We start from the raw sequence: 16,742 nt of genomic DNA, 5'->3' as shown, positions 1-16,742 counted from the left end.
CACACTGATGTACGGGGAAGCCTGTAAGGAACCTGAAGCTGTCAACAACTGAATTGCTCAGCGAAAGCTGCAGCAGAATTACTGCTGGAAGGGTGGTGGTCAGCCCAGGGGGAAATGACACACTGATGCCTTATTTGTAACAGGGGTTGGGGCTGATGACCCTGGTCCAGGATCCTATTAGCACATATATAGTACCCAATCCCTAACTTTCTTCAGTTTGAGCATTTCAAAATGCTTGCATGTATCAGCTTAACACTGCAGGGAACTGAACAATCTACAACACAACCACAGAAGTGCCACACAGTAACCATTAGACTGCAGGTTAACACTGCCAAATTCTGCAGCTGAGAAAGCAAAAGTTACTGACTTAGATTTACATAGCTAATAAAACTAAGTATATCACAAGTCTCATGCATTTAATATTTTTTAGATGCCACAGTGATCTTGAATTTAATTTTTAAATTTGTGGTATTCAGATTGTTTCCAAAACATTTTTTATTATTTTTTTATTATTATTTTTAAAGCTGCTTGTAGGATTATTAAGAGTAGAGCAAACTTACTGAGAGTACAGTCTAGAATGGCTCAATCTATATTTTCTGGACAAATAGCTGGCAATTGTTGATCCAAGTTTGTCAGTGACAGAAGGTAGGGAAGATAAGCCTGGCCTCCATTATGAAACTTTTATTAAGTAATAAAACTTATGTGCTATTTTACTGAAAGCTGGTTGAAGGGATTTAAGAGTAGGGAGAGATATGATAGAAGAGACTAGTCCTAGGAAGGAGTCATGCTGTGCTTTGGATTAGGTGAGGCTGCAATACAGAAACCCTGCAAATAGAGAAACGTGGCAATCATACCAGGACACTACAAATACGTTTGTCAACATTTCCAAGTCCATTTTGTGAACCAATAAACTCCATCTTGGTGTGATTTGTTTGGGTTTTTGTTCTAGTAACAGATTGCAGTAGAAATAGACCAAACCAAAGCTTAGAATCAAGCATCTTGTACACCCATTGTACACCCAAACATTTAAGCGGTGCTCATATCCAGACATCTGATTTCCAGCATTTCAAACTGGGCACTTTCCTCTGTGTCAGGAGACACCAGGCGTCCAAAGGAAGCCACACAAAGCCTATCACAAAGCCTTTAAGCAAAAAGATAAAGCATCATTAACAAACAGCAGGCACAGACGATCTTCTGGTAATCAGTCTATGCAGCACATGCAAGTAGCAACCTCTGACTTTAGTCTTTTCTGTCCATGGTACTCACAAGAAGTCTGGCTGTAAACAAAGCCCAAACTCAGTATTTTGTGGTAAGAACTGAATTTGTGCTGTTGTGGCCTCCATACCATCCCTGCCTGAGCTGCTCAGATCACAAACAGGATTCCTCACTTGTGAAAAGGCTCAGAGCAGGCACAAACCTGACAAGGAACATCAACCTGACAGTGGGTGTGCAAGCAACCACCACCACAAGCAGGACCACGTTGCCAAGCTGTGATAGTGACATTAAGAACATAACACTGAGAGGGAATGCTCAAGTTTGATCTTCTGCTGTCACAGACTGTAATATCTAGCTAGGTACCAAACTTAGAACTTATTTAAAGATAATAAAAAAAAAGAGGAAATTCAAATTTACAGTTCTGAAAAAGCCTCCGTTTCAAGTAGTGTTCAAAAAAAAAGTGTAATAGCTAGCCAAGTTTGATAAGCTTAGTTGTTCCTTTAATTGAAAAACAAAAAATTACTTCTATACAAAAAATAACAACAAATACATAGGACCTGTGTGATGAAGGCAGGAAAAATCATTCAGTATAACTGTACCTATAGATACCGTGCATTTCTGTCCTGCCATTCTGTTCCAGCCTTGAAAGCTGAAGCAGCAAGTAGGGGCTGAAAGCTGAAGCAGCAAGGGTCTGCCTGGAAGTTTCAGAATGAAACAAACTCCTTTGAATCAAAAGCCACCCTTTCTCAACATTTAAAACCTCTCACTTTTCTATAAAGTATATACCCTGAAAGATGGGGCAAGGTGCTGAACACTGAGACCCAAAACCAAGCTTCTGGCTGCCCCCAGCAAGTCTAGGAACAATGACCCTTGGATGTGTGCAAGGCTGTCCTCCCCTACATGGATCCAGAAACTCAGACAAAAAGGTAAATTGGCCAACAAAAATCAGAATAACTTAAAAATCATGCAAATTTCTGTTATAATGAATAGCACTGCTTTCCGGGTATTCATACACAGATCCATACCGTGGCCTTAAGAAATGTCATTTAACAAGTGTTGCTTGGATGACATTAGTTCGTCAGGCACCTGAGAAACTGGGGGAGCCTGGTGGAAAAATGGGCTGCCAGCAGCTGAAGTTATTTTAAGTACTTTGCATCCAACAGTGTTTCAAACCATAGGACTTCTCAAAACACTTGTTTTTAATTAAAACAAAACAAAAAAAGAGCCACACACTTGAGATAATACTTCAGCATCTTTCTGCTTCGGACAGACCCTGCTGTTAGTGCCCCCATTTTGGTCTTCCAAGGTTTCACACTTGGCTACTTCCAACACAAGCCTTAAAATTATCAGCAGCTCTGAGCAATGCATGGAAGGTGCATTTCCCCACAGAATCACAATACTGCCGTAGAAATAAAAGAATTGGGAAGTTTCTTGATATTTACTCTTGCTGGTAACAAGTGCTTTCCTTGTACATTTGAACTGCCACAAAACAAATAAATATAATTAAAAAAAAAATAAAGTGAGCTGCTACCCCTATTAACTGGTGAAGAAGAGCTAGAAAATCAGATATGATTTCACCCAGAAAGCCAAGACTCAAAGCAAATAAAACCCTTTCAATGTTTTGGGTATCCCTCATGCAGCAGTTCCTTTCAGGAGCTGAGCTTTCCCCCAAGGTCACAAACAAGAGGGAAAACTAACAAACGTTGACAATGTAGCATGAAGGCAGATGTTTTGCATGTTTTCTATTGCAGCTCAAAGCTTTAAGTACTGGACACTGCCCAAAATATCCCAGATGCTTTGTTCCTATACTCAAAACAGTATCAATTTTTCAGGAAGATCAGCTGTAACTTTGATTTTTATTACATTTTATTCCCTCGATGTAATGGCTGACAAAACAGAGTTTGCTGTAAGAAATGCTGATTTACTAGTAAATGGCTTACCGCAGTTCTCAACAGCATACTGTAAAATTATTCAAGGAGCCTGTTTGCATGGTAAAGAACAAGATCCATTTATAATGTGAAACCTAACGCGGGCAAACATTTTCTGTTTCCCACAGTGTCAGGCTTCTATTCTAATAACTAAAGACATGTCAAACACATACTCAGAGCAGAAAATGAAAAACAGGATAATAAATCTTCTAAGGAGGGGAAAATAACCCTTAGCATTTAAATAGAGTAAAAAATCCTTAGAAATATGAGGAAAAAAACTGACATAGGCTATGAATTTAGACAGAAGCTCCCACCCTCTAAAGGAAAAAAGAGCGAGGATCAAAAACAAATCCAGGTGGAAAAAAGGTACAGCTGCAAGATACTGTGGTCACCCAGGTCAAGGCTTTGACCTTCAGCCTTGGCTAGCTGTTGTCCAGCACAAGGAGACAGTCACTGAAATTTGGAAAACAGATCACATTTTGTTAGGCATTCCACTATTCAAACCCAGGGCATACATTGAAACATACATGTAGACGGCAATGTATTTATGTGATCAGGGAAGAGCAATGCTGAGTCACATTCTGAATGTCTCTCCCAATTCCTCTACTCCATGCTGGATGTGCACCCTCAGTGCTATAGCAGGTGATTTTGTGAAACCGTCTAGCACTCTGCAAAGAAATCAGAGACTGCCAGAAATACCTCATGCTGTGCTTCCCTTACTCTCCCGCTGCACACATATGCTTTAGTTCAGTCTCCTTGGAACACAATCCATCCAAACTAACATCTGAAGAGCAAAGCAAACCTCACTCTTACGTTTCACCAATGGTAGGATTAGCTGAGGAAAAGAGAGAGCAGTCAGAATGCTAACAGTGAAGGATGACTTAATTATGAACCATTTTAACTGTGATTGTTGCACCCAGACTTGCCTGCATTGTGTGTAAGAGCACACAAAAAGAGTTGCTGGTACTGTCTCACCTACTTTTCTCAACATGTGAAGAGATCTGGAACACTTCAAGATGACCCAGGGCTTACTATTTACTATTTTTGGTCCATGTGTCCAAAAGTGGCAGGAAATTTCTGACACCTGGCTGTGGAATGACCAAGCCCCCAGCAAAATAAAAGAAAGAAGTACCAGGAAAGCAGTAAAAATTGACTTCACCCATCCAATGGTTACAGAATGGAAAGAAACCTGCCTGAAATTCTCCCACCAGTACCCAGATCAGCATAAAATTGATGACTAGATCAAAAGCAAAAGAACAAGCAGGTCATATTTATGTATACATCTACACAAGAGGTGTTTTTTTTTTTAAAAAAAAGCAATTAACCGTTTGATAGGGAACTCTTCTACAGTGCTATCATTTCAAGATTAAGGTCTAAAAGACTCTTGGATAACTGCCAGATTTAACTTGTAAAATGAGTGATTGTAAACTATACCTAGTAAAAAGGTAGGAATGATGGGGCAAACAGTGAATTAACTATTCAAATGTGATAAAAGTCTTGTGCAGGTACATTAAGACAACACAAAGTCATAAGCACAATAGCAAAATATAGAATGGTGGAGAATCTCAATGACGGAAAAGAAAAAAAAAGACTTGCTCCTGTGCTGCATTTCTTCCTTAGTGATACAGTAATACAGCAGCAAGCCGATTTCAGCTTTCTGCCTTCTTTCAGGCATAATTTTAAAACTGACAGCAATGTAAGTGGGATATTTTCAGAAATTCATGCCAAATTTTTGCCACAAAAGGTCCCATTCATTAAACATTTATATTTGGGTTCTATGAGCTTCAGAAAAATTTACAGACGTAGAGCTCCATTGACAAATATTTCACCCAAACACAGTCCTCATACCTCCAACACAGATGGCCAGCTAGAATTCTTGCATTAAAAATTAAATCATTGAAACTCAGCCATGCTGTAATGCAGTGGGAGGAGGAACTGTTCTGTGTGGCTACTCCTTAAAGAATGTAAACTAATTCAATTAAACATCCACTTTTGTAACTTCAGGTTAGATGATTTCAGGTCTCAAACCAACAGGACTTTGGCTCTTAAAAGCCTTGATGAATCCCAGCCTCACTGCATAATTCAGAACACATATGATGAAGCACGTACAGACTAATTCCAGCCTCCAAATTTTGGGAATAGACTCTTCCCCCAGCTCCTTATCTGTACCATATCTTAAAAATAGACATAACCATCTTTGTATGAAATGCATCTTCTGTAAGAATGGGAAATACCAGAGGACATAGTTGTTATCCTAAGAAACGTTGTTGTAGAGACCATTTATTGAAATGATCTGAACTGAAATGTTCATGTAGTGCTGTCTGTTATTGGGATGACTCAGCACGTTTAAAGAGTAATTAGCTGTATCTTTTAAAAATAAAAATTCCAAACTAAGTAAAAGAGGTTGGCTCAAAAAAAAGCAGCTACAACACTGTTTGGATTTTCACTGCACAGGCAAACAGCGGGTACCTCCCAGATAAGGGCAAATAGCAAGCTCAATTCTCTGAGCAAGGATTCACACCATTACATGGCAAGCTACCAGCTGACCTTGTGACTACCACTCAGGATTGTTATGCTTTCCTATGAGTTACATCGCACAGGAGGCTCATCTGCACAGGCCAGTGCCTGAAGCTGCAAGCCGAAAAGCAAGTCTCCAGCAGCCTGACTGTGTGGCTCACAAACATCAAAATCTGATGCAAGGACACGCTGTCACAATTCCCCATGTTGCTACACACACACACAAAAATCAAGCAGAGATTGCAGCGACGGTCATTATCAGGGCACAACACTAGGAATATGAGGTATTCCTTCTGCTTCCCTGTGAAACCATGCCTCAGTATCCCCATGCAAGCTTCCATCATGTAATATTCAGCTATCTTGAGGAGCGTAACAAATAAGCTAGTTACAGCTTGCCTGCGCTACTGCCCACGCTACTTTAGGTATTGGGAACCAGCAAATCAGCCTGGCCTGCCTTATCTCTGTTCCAGCTTTAAGTAACTGCACTCAGTAGTGCCAAAATAGAGCACAGAGCTCTACTTATATCTACTTGGTGCTGCCCTGTGATCTGGAAAGGACTGTGATCCTGCTACCCACATATAAGGGATAAGAAAGGAAACAACTGTCTTAAAGGCAGGAATGGGGTTAGATCAAGACTGTGTGCTTTTTTATGATATTTATGCGCATGACTAATGTGATTATTTATTTTTTTTAAATAGCTCTCCAATTTTAACCTCAGAATAATAGTATCGAGTTTTTTCCTCATATGTGTTATTTACTTGCAGGTGTTTTGTTTTTTTAAATCACACTTTAAAAAGAAAGTCACTTGTTTGGGGCATCTAGGGGAAGAACACACCCATGAAAATGACATTAAGGTTACTTACATAAAAGACTCTTCAAAGTTAGACTACATGGGAAGAAGGTGACATACCTAATGACATCAACTCCATCCTTTACAAAGCCAACACCACTGAAAGAGATGAACACAAAGCAAAGGCTTCTCCAAACCTTACAGGCTTAAAATACATTTTCTTTTAGTAGAATTAACCCTTGTTTTATTTACAAAATAGAACACAGGAATAATGTTCTCTGCAAGCAGCTCCATAAATACTGTGAAATGACTAACAAGAGACACACAGCGATGGACTCTAGTTGCTTTTATGGTCTAGGATTTGTCACTGTGAATCAGAAGATATTGTGAAAGGGCAGTAAAGTTTGGTGAGTGATGGTGACAGGCCAGAGCTGGTAAGCAACCCCCTGCATTGCTAGAGTGGGCATCTTATGATAGGGGCCAGAGGGGGGTTGACTTCACATTGTTTCTCTTAATGAAAGTTTTCATGTCAACAGTCATTTTAATGCTAATGTCAACATATTTTTTTTGGAAGAAATAGTACCCTGTAACATTCATTAGGGATGTCATAAGCATCCCATAACATATGGTGCCTCAAATCCAATTACTTGTCTATTCAAACCATGACCTTGAATAGGTTTCTAAGAGAAGTAACACAGAAAACAAGCCCCTGTTGCATCTTTTATAACGTAGTAGCATACTACTGAAATTCAGGATTATGTTGAATTCCCTTTTGTTTGCTTTGCTTTCTAGTTTTTTCCAACTTTAAAAATTACAGAGTTTATTTAAAGATGGCAACATCTACTTTCCACGTCTGCTTGCACATAAAACATGCTGTATGCATAGAAAAGAATATTTTGAAATACTTTAACCAAATATTGGCTTTGTTTGGCTTAAAGTTCCTCTACCCTGGAGGCTAATGTTGAAGATCATTATACCCTATGTAGCCTGGAGCACTGTGATATCCTCATAACCCAGAGGTACAAGAAGCCCACGCTGACCAGGTTTTCCTCAGCACACAGGCCCACTTCGTATCATTTCTGAATGTCAGTCTTAGTCTAGCAATGCAAAAGAGGTGAGAAAAAAATTTGAAGAGCGTTTCTAGGGCTATTATTTAGGCCCTACACCTGATTATTTCAGAAAACAGAACCCATTTCCTTTATATTTTATGATTTGAAAGCACTAGCTTCACACAAGGATTGTCTGGTACTTGCTGTATGGAGCTTTTCTTCTGAAAACAGCATCCTCTCTACAATTTTAACAAAAGCTCAGTATATTGTTTATGTGAAAGTCTTAATCTGACCTATGCTATGTCAACTGCATTGTGCCTCCAGTAAATAAGTTCTTAACAAATATGATATCTTATTGGAATGTTTCTATTTGCCATAAGAATGAAGATCTCACTTTGCTGCTTAAAAATATATGAAAAAATTACTGGTTACAGACAGCATACAGTTACTTGTTATCTTTTTGCAAGTTCTTCCTAAAGCAGACTGTATTACTACAATATAAACACTTTTGCCTTTAATGTACAATTAAATCTAGGCACTTACCATAGTTGCCATAGTTTTCAATGAGCTTCACTTAGAAGTCCCAAATCATTCTTGCATTTCAATGCATTAAAAAATGTAATTATGTTTAGCCTGTCTACTTATTATGCATAGTCACTGGAAATTAGGTTCACTTTAAATATATTTTTTAACTGATGTTTAGAAACAGTGGCACTATATTAACACAGATAAATACACTAACATAGATCTGTTTCCCTTTTTAATATGGAGAATATTGCTTAAAGATACTCATTCATGAAAACACTCATAATTTTCCTCTTACTTTTAAAGTAACCTAAAAGATATGGAAAGATCAAATATGATTAATGTTTTAGAAAAATATTGATTTAAAAAAAAAATCCATAAAAAGAATCCAGAGTGCATACTATTTAAAAAAAAAAAAAAAAAAAAAAAAAAAAAAAGAACTGAAAGGGCTGACTTGTCTCAATTGACATCAGTATTTTTCATGGGAATAGATCCCAGCAAGAGAAGCCATCTTTTAAAATATTCAACATTTGGAGAGTTATTTATAATATGAACTGCGCAGAATGAGAAGCTGACAGCACAGCAATAGGAAATATGGTCATTCAAGAGAAGAAGTAATCAGCTTTCTAGGACTTCCCCACAGCCCAGGGCTTGCGAGACGTTTGTTCCACCAGAGGCTGCACTTTCAGCCTGTGACAAATCACTGTCCCCTCTTATGTCTCTGTTCACACCTAAAAAATGTGATAAAAAGCCTCAGCACAAAAGGGAATGGTTGTTATAAGAACAACCACATATTTCAGATACTGCAGTAATGAAAGCTCTTATAAAGTTTTGCAGAGATTCACAGCACATATGTGACTGGAACAGGGCAGTATTTCCTATCACCCCCCCCCCCTCACTTCTTTAAAAGGAAAAAAATACACACGACTCCAAAAGGACAGAGAGAAACCTAATCCCCATCCAATGCTATGAGGAAATGCCCAACCTACACAAGCAGCAAGAGCTGAGCTATCAAACCACAGCCAGCAGCAACATGTAGGTAACAATAGTTGGCATTTACATAATTATGTGAATTTTCCATATGCTTTGAAAATGGCACGCCAACCTTTCTACGTGAGGTAACCGAGATAGCCTTCAGTGGCTAGAACAGAAGACCAAAAGAACTGATTCCAACCAAACAACAAGTTCTACGTTCAGGCTGCACTTCCAAAGGGTTCGTTTCCAGTTCATTTCACTGCATCTCTCCTCTCCCCCACAGTGATCAAAAAGATAAGCACAATGGAAAGCTTGCTGAGCAAGAAGAGATATTTAAAAAAAAAAATGATCAAAGCACACCAAGGTCTGTTTCATCAAGGCTCAGAAAAGTCTTTCAAAAAAGCCACAAACAAAAGAAACAAAATACTATGAGAAAAGGAAAACAATACTTTAAAGCAAAAGCTTATGTTCAACCATAAAGAAAGAATAGTAATATGAAACAACTGCAAAACAAACAGCAGAAACTATTCCTATGGCACATGATTCAGATAAATGCAAGTAAGAGAAGAGAAATGCTATTATTACCATTGAATACTTTCCTTTCCAGATGCTGTTTTATCCTGGTAAAATAAGGGGAGGACAGAATGTATGGTTAAAAAGTAGAAGTATGCAAGTTAAGTGCTTAAGGAGGAGACTAATGTAAGTGAAATGATCCATCTTACTTGAAGATACTTTTAAGAAATATTCATGTCTACGCAACTTTCAGAGGTGGGGGAACACTTTGTATCCTCCTCTCTAGTTTGTTCGGAAACAAAGCAAGATCTCCAGTTTTAAGAATCTTTGTTGTGTGAAGCAGATGGTCATGGGTTCAAGTACTAAAGGCAAAAAACAAAAGCAAGTGTATATGAGAAACAAATATAGCCTCAGTTCAAGTTGCATCACCTACAACTAAGGAGAACCTTTTCTTCTACTTCCACTGAATCAGCCAACACTTATCCCTAGAAACAATCCTGGGTGGCAAATCCCAGGCACCTACAGGCTTTGCAGAATCCATGTGATGTCCTAGCAAGCAGGTGAAACAGAATGCTACCATGAAATTCCACACAGTTGCCTATGTTATGACAAACCCACCAACAGTCTAGTTCTAAAAACAAAGTTGGATCAGTGTCATGTCAAATTTTCTTCTCCCTGTATATTCCAATTTGTTTCTTAATTCCTTCAAAGAAAATTTGTTTCTTTCCACAACCTCACACACCATTCTAAAGGACAAGATGAAGTCTGCAAAAGGCTCATCAAGGCACTATCTTGCGCTTTACAGCACTATGCTAGTTAAAATTGACCACAAATTTCTCTTAATGCTGAAATTTTGTACCCACCTGTGTGCTCATTTGCCAAGGAACTAGTGTTAATAAAGAGATGCCAGTTCTCCCCTGAAAACATTTTATTGAATTACAAACACACTCACACAGAGCACACCATACATGTGGCAGTCGCTGATCTTTCTATAACAGTTAGAGGGATTCATATATCATAGCTCTGGCATACAAATGCGACTGTCTTCATCTTGTGTTTTCAGAGCCCTGAGGATTTTCATTTTTTAGGTTGATATCATAATTTCTCATGTTGTCAGTTCCAAACACGTATATTGACAAGACTGTCAGGAAGTCGCCTTTTGTACATTTATTTTCTCTCCCTCAGTTATTCAAAGCTTTTCAAATAATGAGAAAGATGATTTATCCTTTAAGGTGTAAATAAATTCAATGGAGAAAATACATTTAAACTTCTGTTATAGTACAATTAGCTGTTTTTCTCCAATGAAGTTGTATTTTTTAAATGGATCATTGGCATTCAAATAATATCCAGCTTTCTGATCCAAGACTTGGAAAGGTGAGAGATCACCGAATTATTTTATTTGATAACTTCCTATGCATCTCCATGCTATACCAAAACTGTAATTTTGTGTTACAAATACCTTACCTTGGCACTGTTAGTTTACTACGCTACAATTACTACGCTATATCACCAGAATGAAAAATACTGTAGGTGAATTTCTAGAGGAAAAATAGGCACTCCTCTTCCCTTTCAACAGCCAGTAAACAGAAATTTACATGACATTTCCCCAAAATACCTCTTTAAGCTAATAAGCATTCCAATATATAAACCAGAGTCAAAGTATCACAGTTACCAGAGCTCTCAAATATATAATGCTCAGGTAGCAGGGGGAGCTAACTGCAAAATGAAGAACTGAGAAAGAGGCAGACAAGTCTTCAAGAGCAACAACAAAATTCCATAACAAAATAGCTTTCAAGTTCAAACCAAATAAACCATGAAGTCTACACAGCACTTATATTCATTGATAATCTTAACATCTGATCAAGTAGATTTAGCAATATTAACAAAATCTCATTTGGGATGAGCCTTCACATGTAATTGTATCTGCCCTTTTTATTTTTGCTGAAAAAAAAGATGTGGTAATTTGTTCAGACATGAAAATTTTCATGGAATAGCTTTTCTCAGCCTAAGAGCCAACCTAAAAGACTTTTTTTGCTGAAATTTGACCTTTAATTTTCAATGACCATGAAAAAAAGCAGTGCCAGCTCTAGAGAACATTTATCTTTACCACTTCATAGTAACTTTGGTAGCCATCACTGGTCTGTGTTAAAAGGAAAATCTGTAGAGTTACTGTGGGTAGTTTCTGACCATTTAACAACCAACCACTGTAGGCTTGTACACATACACAGTGCAGATATTACCACAGATGGCAATGTTTGTAATAAACAGCTGCTAACATTTATGGAGAAGTTTCCAATACATCACAGCCCCACAGTGATGATAGCTTGATTTTATTTTATTTTTCTTTTTAGAAAAAAAAAAAAAAAAAAAAAAAAGACAATGGACACCTTATTGCAAGTTTGGACTAAATGCATTAAATTCAATGGACATGATTCTGTTAACGCACTGCCTCAACTCAACATTGAAATGATGTCTCCCCTCAAGACACCACTCCAGGGCCCTATTTTCATCTCAGAAACGTGTTTCATGCTAGCTTTACCTGAAAAAGGACTTCAGGTTGGCTGTATTACTACTAACCAAGACAGCTTAAGCTAAACAGTACATGGCAGTAACTACAACACTTAGAAACAGCAAGTGAGTATTTTGATCAAAGGTATTGAATACATTGCTTAAAAACAAAAACTGTTTTCTCATGCAACAAAAAACACCTTAAATGCTTCCATCTCCTGCCAGCTGTGGCATAGAAAAATGTTGTGGATTGCATGGAAGTAAAGTAAGAGGGGTTGATCCTATTATGAAAGGGAAGAGGGTCTGGGCTGGGCAGTTTGCTAGGATCAACATCTGCCAGAAACTCTTTTTGATTAAAAATCCCTGTAGCCTAAGCTAACCCCAACGTGTCTTTAAAAATAAAGTGAAAAGATTGCTTTAAAGTTAAGCTGTTGTTGTGTCAGTTTCTCCTTTCTTGATGACATTATGTATATGTGAGAAGGATTTTCGTGCTCTCAGTGTAGAGGAAAAAAACGTTTCAATTAAGGCTTTTAAGTCTTGTCTCCAGAGAAGTTCAAATCTTTGTCACTGATACATTTTTCTCCAAACACACACACAAAAAGCATGATCACGCTGACCTTCAATCTTCTTTGCTTTCTGCACTTATCCCCTCCTTCTCCTTAGGATTCTGTATGCATTCCCTTTTGGAATAGTTCATGTCCTCAACTTCTCCCACATATCTGATATCCATAACCTTTTTTTAGCATTAAGGCTTGAACCCCATGGGATGCAACTTTGATTCCTCGGCATCAAAAATCTTGAGAATAAAAAGTAGCATTTCTCAGTTTGTTTCAATATAAACACTTGATGGGGTTTTGTTTGCTTTAAATGAGAGCATTTTATAATTTCTTTTCAAAACAGAGAAATCAGTGGAAAGTAACAATGCAAAGACAGCTAGATATACTGACTCTTGGTACCCAGTAACGATGTCAAACAAGAGTCAAGAATGGAGTCCTTCACTTACATACAAAACAGATTTAAGACAAGCACAGAAGTTCTCATCTCCTACAAAAGAGATACAATATCACACTAAATTCTTCATCTTGTCAGTGGATGAATAAAAGACCAGCACACTTCCTACTCTGGGTCTTTGTCCCCTTTCTTGAAAACATGAAGACAATGCTTTGTTACAAAGGCAGAAGTCAATTCGAAACTAGACTGAAGTCTATCAATTAGTTTCATATTACTGAACTACAATCACTCTTTCATTATAAGAACAAATACAACCACACCATTCTGCATAAAAGGCACATAGAGAGTAAAAGCAAAAAAAAAAAAAAAAAAAAAAAATTCACTAAAGAAGCTGATTTATCTTACCTCCTTTAAATACACAAACATATTGTGGAACACACATTTTTCATTTGTTTTTCCTAAGGAAGGGTTGAGAACAGCCTTAATTCAGCAACCACACAATTCCTGGCTCAACAATATTTTAATGCTAAAAAAATGATGGATTTAATTAATACAGCTAATTTTGATATTTCACTAAGGAAGAGGACTATACTTTTCAGATTGTACATTCCTGTACACCGAGATCAGCTGAGTACAAAAGGCACCTTTAGACATAGAACCCATATGGAAAAACACTATTTTAAAAGTTGTAAACATATTTTTATTATAGGAAAGTTAATAATAAATTCTACTGTTGCTTACATTACCAAAAAATAATTACCACATCTTAAGACCCCAAAGCAATGTAGTTTATAAGGTATGAGCAGTGGATATTCATTTTCCCTTTCTAAATGCAATGTCTCTTGTGACTAAAAGATCCAAAGCATTCAATAACTTAATGTATTTTTTATTACAGTACGTCTATCCAACTGTATGATATACTGAAGTTATGCCTCAGATACCAGTAAGTACAAAGGGTAATGCTCAGTAACGCAATTAATATTGAAGCCATTTCTTCGTCACTGAAGGATTCAGTAAATACAGCTGCAAAGCGAATCAAAAGGTGTTGCAGCAAAACTGACACCTTAAAAGCATACGTTGAAAGCACTAAGTACTGCTACAGATGATTGTTGGAGAAAATAAACTGCAGTTTGCAAGGATCTACTCCTTCTCTTCAAAGGGGAGATGATGAAAGAGAGTTTAGGGTACCTGCACACCCTTTTACAATCACTCTAAAATGTGAGCTAATGATGTGTCCTAAGAGGTAAGCCAGCAGATGAACCATAAATATCACGACCAATGCACCACTGGCTAACACACCTTATTTATCCCCTCTACCCTCTTTTTCAGAGCAGAACAATGTGGCAACCACACTTTCTGGAAAAATTGTCCAAACAAAGGGAACAAAAACCTTCCTACTTTATTACAACGCATTGAGAAATTTAAGCATAGGATCTTATGACCTGTTCATCTTTCAATCTCCAATTTAATTCTATATGGCATAAAATACCTAACAAAAAGAATCTCTACATACTTATCTCTAACTTCAAGATAATTTAACCATAATCCAAAACAGAATAAATCATTGTTCATGTGGAACTCAAGGTGTCATGTCAGTGGTCAGTACAAATCTGTTCTAATATCAAGGCTATTTATGCAGCCTGTTTGATTCATTTTAGATTTAATAATACTTGAAAGATTTTTCCAACTTCCAATAAAGTAGGAGCTACACCGGGAATTACGAGCAGTAAAAGAATACTTCCTTTTAAAACTTCACAAGCATTGACCAGATCCTAGTTGCACTGTATTCCTCATTTAGCTAAAAGGAAACAAAAAAAGTGTAAAACATACATTTTGTTCAAACATTTAGCACATATAATCATGGACCTTTAATTCAAGTGCAATGGCAAAGTCAAATGCACAGAAGATTCAGCCAGTTCTTAGTTATTCTGGAGGCTATGGCTAGCTAACACAATCCCACCTCTGATTAATCAAAAGGCTACTCCCCAAAAAACAGTATTTATGCTTGTATGCTGTCACCCCAAAAGTCATTTTTAAAGTCTGATTGATCCTGGGTATGAATGGGATTAGACTACCCAAAAACTGAATCTGTATTTACATTTTGCCAGAATTCCAGGTGAACATCATTCCTGCTATTGCTTGGAAACTCAAACCAAGAAAAGAAAAATTCTGCAGGAGCACTGGTTGGCCAGATGAACTGCAAGTCCAGACAATGGACAGTGAAGAGAAAAACAGAAAGTCATTTCAAAAAGCCTAAACCTTGTCTTCTCTGAGCGTATTTGACTGTTGATGTCTCTGCCTGAACCACTATATCCAATTTTCATTTTTATGTTTTTACTGACAGCACAGCAGAGACCTTAGAATAAAGAGCATTTAAGTACGTGTGAGCTGAAGGACTGGACATCCAGGTACATGATAGCTTCAAGTTATTGTACTGCTCATCATCTGATTCAGGATTCAGAAGGGTACTATCATGTATTATTTGCATTCAGCAAGGATGTCTTGTCAAGTTCAGCATCCAGATTCATTGCTTAGGTTAATGCCATGGCAAACAATCCCAAAGCAAATAGCAGTCTGTTCAGCTACATCTTTACCCCAGCTGACAGCTTGTTTTTTGGGTTGGTGAGATTTTGTTTGTTTGAGGGTTGTTTTATTTGTTACTGTCTTTTGAAAAAAAAACGTATAGGCTGGAATGACTCCACTTTGTGTTAGAGAAAACCTTTTATAATTCCCTTTCAATTAAAAAGGAAACAGCATGATTGTAAGGTAAGAGAAAAGCTGGGGAATTCCTATGGAGCGAGAAGTTGACAAATGCAGCCTTATTCATTGTTTCCTCCCTGTAGGTACATGATATTGGTGGTGTTTGTAATTATACATCTATCGGCAGCAGCACAAAACATTTAATTATATTTCTGACACATTTATTTCCATACCCTCTGCTTCCCTCAAGTGCTAGATATAATCACCCTGCTGGACTCCAACCTGCTATAAATCACTTGCTCAACATGGTTTATCACTTCATTTGTATTAGCTAGGAAATCCACAGTAAAGTTGGAAGTACCAAGCAACCCCCCCAGCAGCTATTTTATGTCCTTCTGCATACACTCAGGTGCTCACCTGGATGACATTAAAACATCAAATGCCCTGCTGCAAACACAGCACTGCCCAGAGCTTCCCCTCGCACTCACTCAGAATAGAGCTGAGCACCTTAGCTGTCCCGAGCATGAAAGATCAGATCTCTTTCACAGGCATAGAAACGTCCTTTGGTTTAATAGCTTGGAGCCTCTCATACACCAAGAACCTGCGGTCCTCATTCCTTTGAAGCAAGAGGGGAGGCCATCCCCTCAAAGTTCCCATTGAAGTTAAAGCCTTTGCTTTGTTGTAACTAAAATATTTATCTGTTAGTGAAAGAAGAATCTAAGGGAAAAGATATACAGCAGTTCTTTCAAATACTTCACATTCTAGGAGAAAACACAACTTTTATAGAATGTTTAGGTGAGGAGTGACCTAACAGAGACAGAAGGTGACTGTTGTTTTGATGGGTAAACAATGTCTACTGTGTAAACAAGGATACTTTTTTTTTTCTCCCTATTGCAGCCAAAATCAAGTACTATTTGGTGACCACTTTAGAATTTTGATATTTTGAGAGCTAACAGTAACTGCAGTTATGCTTAGTATGTCAGGGGCTACAAAAAAAAAAACAAAAAAACAAAAAAACCAAAAACTTTTACTGTAAACATCAAGCTACACCCTTGAATTAACATGCTTAAT

The sequence above is a fragment of the Aythya marila genome, assembly GCF_965140915.1.
Source record: "Aythya marila genome assembly, chromosome: 18".
Classification (NCBI taxonomy): domain Eukaryota; kingdom Metazoa; phylum Chordata; class Aves; order Anseriformes; family Anatidae; genus Aythya; species Aythya marila.
Note: the sequence above shows the minus strand (reverse complement) of the source record.